This window comes from Eubalaena glacialis, chromosome 11, assembly GCF_028564815.1.
Source record: "Eubalaena glacialis isolate mEubGla1 chromosome 11, mEubGla1.1.hap2.+ XY, whole genome shotgun sequence".
NCBI lineage: Eukaryota > Metazoa > Chordata > Mammalia > Artiodactyla > Balaenidae > Eubalaena > Eubalaena glacialis.
Genome location: NC_083726.1, coordinates 11,455,760 through 11,469,074, shown reverse-complemented (window position 1 = coordinate 11,469,074; position 13,315 = coordinate 11,455,760).

Here is a 13,315-nt window from a genome sequence, read left to right as displayed (position 1 = left end):
ACTGAAAAAAAATCCCATGATGAGAGCTGGGGCCAGAACCCACAGCATCTGGGAGGTTGTTCTGAAATGCAAAGGCATTGCTGCTGTTAGAATGCTGAGCCCCAGGGGAGGCCGTGACATGGGGAACCTGGACCAGGGGCTCTTGTGCTAGGTCAAGGCCTGGGGATAAGGGCTGAAGTGACCCTGAGAGAGTGGTGTCCCCGCCTCCAAGCAGAAGCAGAAGAAAGTCCCCTCTGGAGTAAAGTGTCCCCAGTTGAGGCTAACAGGAGTCACTCAGATTAACATGAAGCAAAAAGGGGACTTCCCTGGTGGTCCAGTGGATAAGACTCCGCGCTCCCAATGCAGGGGGCCCGGGTTCGATCCCTGGTCAGGGAACTAGATCCTGCATGCATACCGCAACTAAGAGTCTGCATACCACAACTAAGAATTCCCCGCACCACAGCTACAGAGGATCCCGCACACCACAACTAAAGATCCTGAGTGCTGCAATTAAGACCTGGCACAGCCAAAATAAATAAATATATAAGTAAATAATAATTTTAAAAAAAAAGATGGGGACTTCTCTGGTGGCGCAGTGGTTGAGAATCCGCCTGCCAATGAAGGGGACATGGGTTCAAGCTCTGGTTGGGGAAGATCCCACATGCCGCGGAGCAACTAAGCCCGTGGGCCACAACTACTGAGCCTGTGCTCTAGAGCCCGCGAGCCACAACTACTGAGTCCATGTGCCACAACTACTGAAGCCTGAGTGCCTAGAGCCTGTGCTCCTCAACAAGAGAAGCCACCGCAATGAGAAGCCCGCGCACCGCAGCGAAGGGTAGCCCCCGCTCAGCGCAACTAGAGAAAGCCCGCGCGCAGCAACAAAGACCCAACGCAGCCAAAAAAAATAAATAAATTTATTTTTAAAAAAAAAAGATGAAGCAAAAAGCTCCTAGTCAAAGATCACTGAATCTCTGTGAGCGACAATAGGCAGTGACAATAAATAATAGCTTTAGACCCCCAGGGTCTATAGATTATTGAACTGCGTGACTAAAATGTTTAAAGAAATGAAGGATTAAATCATAAAAATGAATGAGCTAAAGTGAATGACCAGGCAGATTTGCAAAAGAAAGATGGCATATATATTGTACTTGTACATATACCTATGTATAGGAGTATGTGTGTGTGTACATCTGTTGAAACAGAAAACCCAGTGGATGAGTTGGATAGTATTATATATTACACACAGGTGATGAGAAAATTAGTGAATTGAAAGATAAAATCAGAAATTACCCAGAATATAACACAGAGAAACAAGTAGTTGGAGAGTATGAAAATGGAGTTAAGCGATAGGAACAGTAGAATGAGATTTTTAAAAAAATCAGAATCTCAGAAAGAGAAAATACAAAGAATGGCAAAGAGGCAACATTTAAATAGATGGCAGATGCAGTATTTCAAAACTGATGAAAAACTTAAACCTATGGATACAAGAAGCATGTCTGGATAAGTAGGATAAATTAAAAGTGGTCACATCTGGCTACAATATTTCAAAACTACAGAACATGGAAGTGCAAGGGAAGATCTTAAAAGCAGTCAGAGAACGGGGCGATCACTACAAAATAACAACAGTTAGAATGAGAAGCGGACTTTTCAACAACATCAATGGAAGCCAAAGCCAATATAATTGTACCTTCAGATTTTGGAGACAAAATAACTTTCAATCTAGAATTCTATGCTCAGTAAAACTCTCTTTCAGTAATGAAGGTGAAATGAAGTCAAGTATGGATACAAACTGAGAATCTGCCATCGAGATACCTGAACTATGCTGTACATCAGAAGTTAACACAACATTGTAAATCAACTATACTTCAATTAAAAAAAAAAAAAGATACCTGAACTAAAAGTATCTTTAAAGTACATGCTTTGAGAAGAAGGAAAATGGCCCTAGAGGGATAGTCTGAGATGCAAGAACAAATGATAAACAAAAAGGTGAACATAATTTTTGGACTTGTGTTGACTTAGCTAAGCTGGAGCTATATTTCCAAGAATTTCCTTCCCTGCGTGGATCCAGGTTAGCATGGGCCAGAAGAGACATTTTGCAAGAGACTTTTAGAAAGCAAATGTGAAGCAGCAGCCAACGTCTTTTTAGTTCTAATAAGAAGTGCTGTCCAGACTAACCAGACAGCATGGGTAACCAGAGAAATATCTTCTGACTGATTAGCAACTGCTTTGTGCCAGTGGTGCATATTCAGTGCAGGGACGGGGGAAAACAAACAAACAAACAAACAAAAAAAACCCACTGGTGAGATGTTATCATCCTTCCTGGAAAACTGCTATGCACACCCCCTTCCTGAACTTCTAATGAAAAGCAGTGTTTCAGTTTTTATTTCTCCCTAGTGGGATTTGTGTATTACAGTCCGTGTCCAAAGAATTTTTGAGCAAGGTTAAACATATTTTTTTCCGACTCTGTGCTTGCTACAATCACAGAGCCTAAGACTCCTTCACTCTTGAAAGTGTTCAGTCTTAAGGATGTCATTTACATAATTGCCAAGGTTGCTGGTAAATCAACATTCACAAATGCTGAAGCAGGCTCTGTCTGCAGTGATGTCAGTTCTCCCCACTCACCCACAGGGATCCACGAGTGTAATCCAATGAGAAAATACACTCCAATAATTGTTTTGGTTTTGTTTTTTTGTTTAGAGTTTCATAAACTTATTCTAGAATTGATATGAGAAGAGTAAAGGACTTGGAATAGTCAATGTACTCCTGAAGAAAATAAAGTGACGAGGCATGCCCTCTGGAGAGCAAGACTTATTGTAAAGCGATGGAAAAGAAAATGGTGTGATATTGGGACAGTGATTGACAATCTAGCAACGGAGCAGAACAGAGAGCCCAGGAATACCATGCATACAAGGTATTTGATGTATGATAGAAGTAGCTTTGCAGATCTGTAGGGGAAAGGAGGAAGAAAATCAAAGAATGGTACTTGGGCAAATTGCTAAACCGTATGGAACCCCAAACAAATGAGGCTGAATCCCTAAGTCAAACAATTCCCAAAAGCAGTTTTGGATATATTAGGTTGTAGGAAAGAAAAGCAATGCTTTGAGAAGATATATAGAATACTACCAACCTAATCTTGGAGTAGGGAAGAAATTCTTAAATAAAACAAAAATAAATATTAATACATTTGACTATGTTAAACATACAAAGTTCTGTTCATCAAAAGATGCATGGGAAAAGATAAGCCAAAAACTAAAAGATATTTGCAAGATATATTAATGACAAAAGATTAGTATCTAAAATATTAAAGAATTCCCACATCTAGGAAAGAAAAATACAAACAATTCTATAATATTTAAAATGAGCAACAAACATGAATATGTATTCCACCAGGGAGGAGAAAATACAGGGTGAATGAATATATGAAAAGATGCTCAGTAATAATAAGAGTAAAGTAAAGTAAATTATAATTCAGTTTCTTTGGAAAACCATTTTCCATTATTTTGGAGAGTTGAACATTCGTGTATTTTATGACCCAAGAATGAACTCTTGCATGGGACCAGGAGACGGCAGCTCTCTTTGCACTAACCCCCAACAAAGGTTATCCATCCAAACACTCGTCCAGAGAATAGTAGGTTCATTCATTGATTAGAGCACAATGGTGAAACACACAACAATACGAATGATTTTTAGAAACATAACTGAATGAAAAAAATCAAGTCTCAGAAGATAGGATTCTATTTTTATAAAGCTCAAAAACTATGAAGAAAAAATAGCAAACACAAAATTCAGGATAGCAGTTGCTTCCGGGAGGGAGGCAGGGAATACATAGGGGAGGAAGACAGGTGGATACAGATGGTGGGTAATGTGTTATAGTCCTCAGGGTGTGAGTGGTAGGTTCACAGCTGTTTGTTATACTTTGTAGCTTACATACATGTTACACATGTTCTTTTCTATGTATCACTAAGACATTAAGGATATACTAGAGGTTAAAAATTTAAGAGGGGGAGGGATAAATTAGGAGGTTGGGATTAACATATACACACTACTATATATAAAATAGGGAACCAACAAGGACCTACTGTAGAGCACAGGGAACAATACTCAATATTTTGTAATAACCTCTAAGGGAAACAAATCTGAAAAAGAATATATATATTCACCTGAAACTTTGCTGTACTCACACAACATTGTAAATGAACTATACTTCAATTAAAAAAACGTTTAAAATCAGTTTCCATGGGAGATTCATATTCTCCAGTCTTCAGAACTTTGGGTTCATTTTGTGTTAATTATTTGATCTATTATGCTAAGAGAGCATTGGCTCCCTCCCTTGTGTCATTTTGTACATTTTTGGACATGAAGTGACACTGATCAATTCTTTCTCTGCCGGCTCCAGAATGGGCATGGCAGGACTGAGGGCTGACATTTCCTGTCTCTATAATAATTGGAGGATGCTGATTTTCTGGGAGGGAGTGACTTCTATTCTTTGCAGTGCCCAAGACTGCAGTCCGTGAATGTGACCTTAATATGTTTTCTCGACTCTTCTGGCTGACGGACGTGATAGAAATGGGGTTTTCCGGGATGAGGGTGTGGATTTGTGAGCCTGGCCTTGGAGAAGAAAGACCAAGGCAGGAATCCAAGTAAGCACTGTTGTGGTGAGAGACTTGGAACCCTCTTCCCAGGCTGTAGACTTTGGGACTTTCCTCTGAAATTCTGGCTAATGTTCCATTTCCCCGGAAGCTGGTGCAGTAAACCCTCACAATAGCCTTGGTTTGGAGCTTTGTCTTTAGGAGCAACAAGGAATGGACAAAAGGAAGGCAGGGGGGCCAACTGGGAAGGGCAGAGGGGGAGGGGGAGGAAAGTGAAGCAGCTGCCAGCTGGGGGGAGGCTGTGAAGAGAGTGAAAGCAGGGGAGGCGCCTGGCTCAGTGAGTGAAAACATGGGTCCTGTCTCCATCACTTCCTAGCTGGGTAACTTGGGTAAGAGACTCAGTTTCCTCCTGTATAAAATGGGCTCACGATAATAGTACCTCCCTTTGTCATAGGGTTTGTGAAAATAAGGAAATATATCTTGTACATTCCCTGGCATACAGCACCCACCCAAAAAATGCAGACTTAATAAAAAGAAGACCACCTAAAAAAAGTCACTAAGCTTTAACACAAACTCTGAGCATTTGAGCTGGGGCCCATGGTCCAGCGGGGAATTGGGGTGCAGTGCAGGCTGGCTGGAGTCTGGAGGGAATCGCAGACACTTTGATCATATTTTCCCACCCCACTCCACCTACCCCGTCCCATGACAATTCCCTCAAGGAAGAAAGATGCCCTTATAAACACGAAACCATCCAAGCACTGTGCTGGTGACGTGGTTATTACTGTTAAGTGGACTTTTATGAGCCATGTCCTTTTCCTCTCATGCCTGTCCAGAATACATCAGGAGGTTTCAGGTAAGGCTGGTTTGACTTTTTCACCCATTTGACATTAAACAGTGTACACTTGGACCCAAATAACACCTGTTGGGATGTTTGGTGACGTTGGTCCGGGGCTTATGTCCTTCCTGTTTGGAAACTGGGACCTTTCAGAAGCAACATTAGCTCTTGTGGATGCTGAAGTCTTATAACCTCAGAAACCTGGGCGACTGGAATCCTGGAATCCCCATGACTGAGTCACAGAACCTCTGAAGATCAGGGTGGTGTTTGGAAGAGGCGGGTGGGGCAGAGGCTTCCCAAACAACAAACCAACGTGGGACGGGTGAGATCAAAGTCGTACAGAAAGGACAAAACATTTCTGCAACCTGAAGCCAAAAGATACCTGGTGATGGCCCATCATTGGTGCTACCTGCCCCCTTGTCCCAGGGAAAGCAGAGGTCATCTGGTAGAAGCCACTGCTGCCAGCCTTCTGTGAATGGGTGGCCAGAGGATGAAGCCAGATGAAGCCAGACTTTCCTCTGAATATCTCGTCAAGGCTGTTGGCAACTGTCCTGCAGAGTTAAGGAAAGATGTAAAGGAAGTCAATGAAAGTTTGCAAGTCAGAAATTATCAACAGCTGGAAAGTGTTAAGATCTCTTGCCAAAGGGGAAAAGTAAAGTTCTTTTGGAAAAATATAATTTTTTTTTTGGTAATAAGTAAATAAAAATTAGTAAAATATTTTTTCTATGCACTGAAAGCATCCACTTCTATCAGGTGAATGGTTCAAAGATTAAAATATACTTGAGGAATAGCAAACGATTTGCTTGACTTAATTAATCTGACCATACGGAAGAGGTAAAATTGCTCCCAGTCAAAAACATCCAGGATTTGGACCTAGAGATTATCACACTAAGTGAAGTAAATCAGACAGAGAAAGACAAATACCATATGATATCACTTATATATGGAATCTAAAATATGACACAAATGAACTCATTTACAAAACAGAAACAGACTCACAGACATAGAAAACGAATTTATGGTTACCAAAGGGGAAAGGGAGTGGGGGAGGGATAAATTAGGAGTTTCGGACTAGCAGATACAAACTACTGTATATGAAATAGATAAACAACAAGGTCCTACTGTATAGCACAGAGAACTATATTCAATATCCTATAATAAATCACAATGGAAAAGAATATGAAAAAGAATATATATATGTGTATATATATATATATGTAACTGAATCACTTTGCTGTACACCAGAAACTAAAACAACATTGGAAATCAACTATACTTCAATTTTAAAAAGGCTGTACTAAGATATACACTCAAAAACAGTATAGACAGATCAAAATTAAATTAGAGAAAATTCTAGAATGTGACCTACAGAAAAGGAAGGAAGAAAAAAGACAGAGAAACAAAAAATAAAATAAAACAAAACCAAAAACATCCATTGGGTGGGATCATATATTGAGCACGTACTTCTGCCCAGGGCCAGCTCTAAGCACATTCCATGGATCATCCCACTGAACTTTCAAAGTGGTCCTGTGTAAAAAGGAAAATAGCATCCCCAGTTCGGAAACGAGGAAACAGAGGTATGGAGAGACTGAGTAACTTGTTTGAAGTCCCGCTGACAGTAGGATTTGGACCCAGGCAGTCTGTCTCATTCCTTTAAACACTCCTGATCGCACCACGAGAGCATCTGCCTTTATTTTTGGAATCCAATTCTTTGAATGCTTCAGTTCCTTCCAATATTTTCCCTTAATTTTTGAAACATCATATTTTCTCCTGTCAAACTCAAGGACTGCACCATTCCTGGGTTTCTTGACATTGTGATGGGGTTAGAGAGAGGTCCACTGTAATTCCTCTAATGTTGAGTTGCGGATGTTTGCCGTGTTTGGAACAAGTTCGAGATGTTGTTTTTACCTCTGGTCTAGTGTCAGAATCTCCTTGGTTAGGCAGATGAGGCTACTGGCTTCAAATCCACACCAAATGTGCTCTCATGGGGAATGACATCGCAAAAGGGCTTCCTCCAATTGTTCCTTGGAGTTGTTGCATTTGAAGATCATGAAATTTAAAGAATATCTCGACCCCTGGGCTTTCAGTAGTGTGTCAGAGAATAAACTTACCTCCAAATACTTTTCCTGATCTCTGCATGCAGACACCCAGAAGCCAGGTGGCCCTTCTGGTGGCCCATGGGTCTGTTGTAGGAACAGAAAGAAACTGGAGAAATAATGATCACAATGACCATTTATTGAACTTTTACTATGTGCCTGACGCTGATCTAAGCGCTTACCATCCATCAGCACCTTCCCTCTTTGTGACACCCCATGAAGTTCAAGAATTGGAGATATAGGGGGCTGTTAGGAGTTTTGCCCCCAGTCTCAAGCTGGGGAACAAATGGCTCCAGGAGAAGAACGTTTCTCCTTTGTGATCCAGTGTTTCTTTCTGTCTTAGAGTTCTGAGAATTTATTCTTTTGCTTAGAGGATGAGGTTACATTACCTTGGGGAATAAACTTGTCTTTGATGACAACTCCAGGCAGTGGCTGGAACTTGCTACTTCCTAGGGGCCCGAGGTCTTCCATTAACTAGCCCACGTGGTGGCCTCACGGGTCAGGGCAGAGAGCAGTGGCCCTGAGAGCCAGAAGCTTCAGGCCAGACCACGCTCCCTTCCCCCTCCTCGTCACCTCGGCTTATCAATTTACAGCAAGAAATATAATTGCAGGGGCACGAAACACTTGCAATCTCTATCCCCAGTTTGGAAACGAGGAAACAGAGGTATGGAGAGACTCTCTCCGAGCCATCCTGGGGAGATGAATTCTAATCCTCAAGGCCTGGAATGGGGAGATAAGTGGGTGATTAGCATGTTTAATGATTTAGCGTGATGGCTGATGGTGTCCATCTTACAGGAGAGATCTGTGCCTTAGTTTCCCCAGGGTCCCATCCTCTGAATAGGACTTGAATGGCTTTGGACTCCATAGCTGCCCTTGCCTGTCTGCCCTGCCAAGGGCTCTACACCTCCTTCCTGATGGGCCCAGCTGTCTTTAGATACATCAGCAGTTTCAGTGACCAGTAAGCTTTTGCTTGTCTTTTCCTGCCCTGTTCATAAATAATACATGTTGAGGGCTTCCCTGGTGGCGCAGTGGTTAAGAATCCGCCTGCCAATGCAGGGGACATGGGTTCGAGCCCTGGTCGGGGAAGATCCCACATGCTGCGGAGCAACTAAGCCCGTGTGCCACAACGACTGAGCCTGCGCTCTAGAGCCCTCGAGCCACAACCACTGAAGCCCGTGCGCCTAGAGCCCGTGCTCTGCAACAAGAGAAGCCACCGCAATGAGAAGCCCATGCACTGCAAGGAAGGGTAGCCCCCGCTCGCCTCAACTAGAGAAAGCCCGTGTGCAGCAACGAAGACCCAACGCAGCCAAAAATAAATAATAAAAACAAAAAATTTTAAAAAAATACATGTTGAAAAATTAGGAACTACAGCTAAGCAAAAGAAGTAAACAAAAATCACCCATAGTCCTATCCAGAGAAAAAAACTTTTGACATTTTTTGATGTATGCCCTTCCAGTCTTTTCCTTTTATATTTTTATATTTATATTTCCTTTTATGTTTGCAAAAATACATGATTTATAATTTGAGGACAAAAAGTATTATTTTTCAACCAGCATTTTCACTTAACAATACATTGAGAACATATTTTTATGGATGAGTAGGCACCATTATTGATTGACCTAATATTCTCATTTAATATTTAGGTGGTTTACTTTTTCTTTTTTTTTGCTATAAAAAGCACTTCAAAGAACTTCTTGGTACAGATCCATGCACTTCTCTCTAAGTAGCTCCTTCAAATAAATTCCCAGAAGTGAAATAGCTGGGTGAAGGGATATAAGTATTTTGATTTAAAGCTATTGATACTCATTAACAAGTAGCCCCATTGAAAGTTTAAAACAATTTACACTCTCACCAACAGTGTGTGAGAATTTGAGTTCCTCTTCTTTTACCGACTTTTGCAAACACTGTATGTTACTGTTCCATTCAATCTTTGTCCTTCTTATTGAGAAAATGGTATGGAGTTGCATCTTCTTGGTTAAACATTTTTTCACATTTATGGGGTATTTGCATTTCTTCCTTTAAGAATTACTGTTAATTGGTATGCTTATATTTTTCTTAGGTATTTGTAATATCTCTGTTCCTATGGAGATCAGCTCTGTGTCTAGCATGTTTTGCAAACTTTTGCCCTCAGTTTGTCACTTTCTTGCTGTCTTAGAAGGTGGCTGGCCACATCTTATCACTGTGCAATTGTACAGTTCAGCTCTGGGAGGTGTGATCTGCTTTTTAAATTCTGGACGAATGTCACTCAGCGGCTCTGAGAAAAAAACAAGGGCATAGATAACCAACAAGGACCTACTATCTAGCACAAGGAACTCTGCTCAATACTCTGTAATAACCTAAATGGGGAAAGAATTTGAAAAAGAATAGATACATGTATATGTATAACTGAATCACTTTGCTGTACACCTGAGACTAACACAATATTGTTAATCAAATCTACTCCAATATAAAATAAAAATTTTAAAAATAAATAAAATTTAAAAAATAAAATAAAATAAAAAAACAAGGGATTCCCTGATCAACTTAGCCATAGGAATTCAGTGTTGGGCTTTTTTTTGGTGGGGGGGGTGGTGGGGGGCAGGTAGGGAAGATTTTTAAAAATTGTATCTCCTTCAAATATACAATAAATATATAAAATATATAGGACATAACTTGCCATTATAAGTGCACAATTTATTGACATTAATATGAAATTCGTCTTTTGATTGGACAACCCAGCCCCTTCCCAACCCACCCTGCCACACACATTTCCTTATTTTCCTCCCATATCGATAACCTGCCTGTGCTGGTTATTAAGCTATTGTCTCTCAGCTCCAGATCAGTCCTTCTGTTCTCTGCTTTGCTGCCATTTTGAGCCTGGGACTCCCCAACCACATTTCTGCTTTTTCAGCTGGTACCCTCTTAGTGTCTGTTAACAGGGACCCAAGAGAGATGCTTTGAGGCTGGAGGAGGAAGAAATGACTTGCTCCTTCCTGCCTCCTAGCTGTTCTAATGAGCCTCACTCTGGGAACTCTACCTCACCCCAGCAGTGGCAATTCTTTCCTCTCCATTTTGTGGTTTTTCCAGCACTGGCAGTACCAGCTTCATTGGGCAACTCTGCCCCCCACCTCCCAAGACACTGGCACCAGCTGAACAATGTCCCTTCTTCAGATGTCTGAGCTTCACCTGAATGGGGTCCCTTCTCTCAATTTCTACGTTTTTATAATTCCAATCTCTTCCCTTTTTTCCCCCAGCCCTTGGGCTGCTAGCTACATTCTGCAGTTGCTACCTCCATGATACCTTAAAGTTCTCGCTCTCTCTTTTTAACCTTTTAGTTACCAAGTTAACAACTTTATACTTAACAATTATTTATGTCAGATTCTCTCTGGTCAAATAAATCGTGTAATTTCTTTTTTTTAAATTTATTTTAAACATTGTAAAACAACTATACTCCAATAAAAATTAATTAAAAAGTAAGAAAAATAAATAAAAATAAAGTTTATTCTATCGACGTATAGTTGATTTACAATGTTGTGTTCGTTTCTGCTACACAGTAAAGTTAAATATGTAATTTCTGTCTCTGGATCGGACCTTGACTTATACAATAAATATAAATTAATTTTATTTATTGCATTGTCATTTTCTGGGACTTAGAAAGTCTGTATTCCAGACCTGATTCTACCATTAGTGTATAAAGTAGTCAGTATATAAAGTATATAGCATATAAAGTAATTAAGTAAACAATTCCTCAGCTTGTCCTCTCACTCTGCTGTCATCCTCTTGGGATACAAAGTTCTACCTGCTAGACTGCTCTTATTTCCAGGCTATATTAATACTAATACTAATACTACTCATTTATTATGAGTTTTTTACGTGCCACATAGTTTCTTAGTTGAATGTTCTAATTTAGTCCTCAAAACAGCTTCATAAAGAAGACACTAGTCTTATCTTTACTTTATAAACAAAGACACTGATACACAGAGAGGTTAGAAGATGTGCCCAAGGACTCACAGTTCTAGGTGGCAGGGACGGAAATCAACCCCAGGTAGATGGACTCCAGAATCCAGGTACTTCACCTGTTGGCAGTGGGATTGTAGAAAAAAACAGGCTCTGAACCACAGCTCTGCCACTCATGTGATGAGTGACCAAGAGGCTGAGGTACTGGATGGATTGGATCTTGGAAATGATGCCCTAAGGAGTGGAGGGAAGGAGACAGCAAACCAGGTCCTCAAGCCATCAGTGATTGACAGGGGTCGACTGTAGCGTCAGCAGATGCCAGCAACATGGAAGGAAGCTGGGTAGAGTCTGATGCCGTGAACTTCAAATGAGCTGGGGATTTTAGAAGACAGGAATGGGCGAAAAAATCCTCTGCTGGAGAGAGCTGTAGAGGAAGCAAATGTCCTCAGGGGAGGGCAGGCTTGAGTCAGAGCTAGACGGCTGTCATAGTTTTCCGGGACTGCCTTAACACAGTAGCATAGACTGAGTGGCTCAACCAACAAAATCTGTCTTAGCTCTGGAGGCCAGAAGCCTAAAGTCAAGTTATTGGCAGGGCTGTTTCCTTCTAAGGACTGTGAAGGAAGGATCGTCCCTGGCCTCTCTCCTTGGCTTGTCGATGGCAGTGTTTATATTCACAGAGTGTTCTTTCTGTATGCATGCCTGTTTCCACATTTCCCCTTTTTATGAGGATACCAGTTCTATTGCCTTAGGGGTCCATTTTGACCTCCTTTGACCCCTAATGACCTCATTTTAACTTGATTACCTCTGTAAAGACTCTATCTCCAAATAAGGGCACATTCTGAGGTCCTGGTGGTTAGGACTTCAGCATATGAATGGGAGTGGGGGGTGGGGGATGCAATTCAACCCTTAACAGGAATTAAGGGAACAGTCAGAGAAGAGAGCCTGAGCTGTTGCTAGACTAGGAGTTCCCAGGAGTGCAGGGTAGGGTTTGGAAAGGCTGAGGGATCAGACAAGGGGTCCAATTAGGAAGCATACAGAGAACTTGGGAATGAATTTCTGGGTCACAGGGGAAGCCTTGGGAGCCTGGAATTCTGGCAGTGACTGGGGTGAATCAGAAAGTCAATGTGCTGGGCCTGGCCCTGATGGTCTCTTGGGGAAGATGGTAACCAGTTCCAGCTGGCCTGGGGCCACCAGACAGCTGACCTCTCTTCCATTCTTGACAGTTCAGGGCCAAGTTGGGAATGAAGGCCTCCTCAGGGCCCTCTCTCAGGCAGCGTTGAGGCTGGGTGAGGTTTCTCCTCCTAAAAACAAAAGGACAAGGGACCTTCCGCAAGGCCATCAAAGCCGAGATAACATCACTGAGCACCACTGACAATTCTGTGCAGAGGAATGTCCATGGAAGTTCCAGAACCTTTGTGACTTCCCTCGATGAGCCAGATTTATTACCCCTGTCAAGTTTTATCTTGTAATCAGCAGGGAAACAAAATCCTAAGAAGGTGGAACGCCCTTATGGCAGTTTTGAGGCCTCCTGCCCTAGTGGGTGTTGAGGGAGAAGGAGGCTGCAGAGGGAGTGGCCCCTTGAAGAGAGACAGTGATGCAGAGAATTTCTGAAGCCTACAGGAGAACCAACTGCAGGGAAAGCCACCCCACTGGCCAGGCTGGGAGGAAGGATCAGAGCTGGGGGTCAGGTCTTGGGGCAGCACCCAGATGGGAGAGGCCCTGATGGCCTTGTACCCCAGGGCTGATGAGCCCATGCAGTCTGAATCTACTCAGCTCTCCTCATCTGCCTTCCCACCAAACTCCAACAGCTCCCCCTTGCCTGAGACCGTCTGGTGTGAGAGAACCCATGTGTCCTGTCAGCGCCCCCATTCCCATGCTAA